This window comes from Seriola lalandi, unplaced genomic scaffold (genome assembly GCF_002814215.2).
Source record: "Seriola lalandi dorsalis isolate HSWRI2012SDOR001 ecotype SW California unplaced genomic scaffold, Sedor1 jcf7180002054660, whole genome shotgun sequence".
NCBI lineage: Eukaryota > Metazoa > Chordata > Actinopteri > Carangiformes > Carangidae > Seriola > Seriola lalandi.
In genome coordinates, this window is record NW_019525213.1 from 726,595 (window position 1) to 727,182 (window position 588).

Genomic DNA, 588 nt, shown 5'->3' on the forward strand with positions numbered 1-588 from the left:
ACTAAGTTCTAATAATACATCCATGGGTCTAACGTATTTCTCAGCTCAGCTCTTTTGCCCTGAGGATTTGCAACCTGTTAACGGCCCCATCGGAGCTTCAGCGAGACCGCCCAATAAATGTATAGGTATACGAAGGTAGCCAATTCAGAGATTAATTCTCCATTTCATGGGAGAGCAGCAGGATGTTAAATGCACTGAGAACCAGCAGATGGCAGCAGAGCATCATATCTGTATAAGAAGGCGAGTGAGAGTCACTGTTCTACAGAGTATTATGAAGTACAATTCACACGTGATAAAACGTTCTGAAAACGAATTTAGCATATAGACCATAAAAGTCGGCCTGTCAACGCATGATTTTCAAATGTCTAATTCGCTCCAGGGTAGGGGGATTAGCTCAAATGGTAGAGCGCTCGCTTAGCATGCGAGAGGTAGCGGGATCGATGCCCGCATCCTCCAGTGCGATTTTAAACTATGTCTGAATTTAATTTACCTGTATCCTTCTGAATGCACCACTTTCACCAGTCCAAACTGCTACTGTTACTTGCAATATAAGATCTGGCCAGAACATTTGTCTAAAAAGTTGAAAAA

The 588-nt window shown here is 42.7% G+C and overlaps 1 non-coding gene across 1 annotated transcript; it reads left to right on the top strand.

Moving 5' to 3' along the window:
* The first annotated feature begins 383 nt into the window (after positions 1-383).
* Positions 384-456, top strand: trnaa-agc (transfer RNA alanine (anticodon AGC)). The gene has a single exon. It is a non-coding gene; the product is annotated as a tRNA-Ala (tRNA).
* The last annotated feature ends 132 nt before the right edge of the window (positions 457-588 follow it).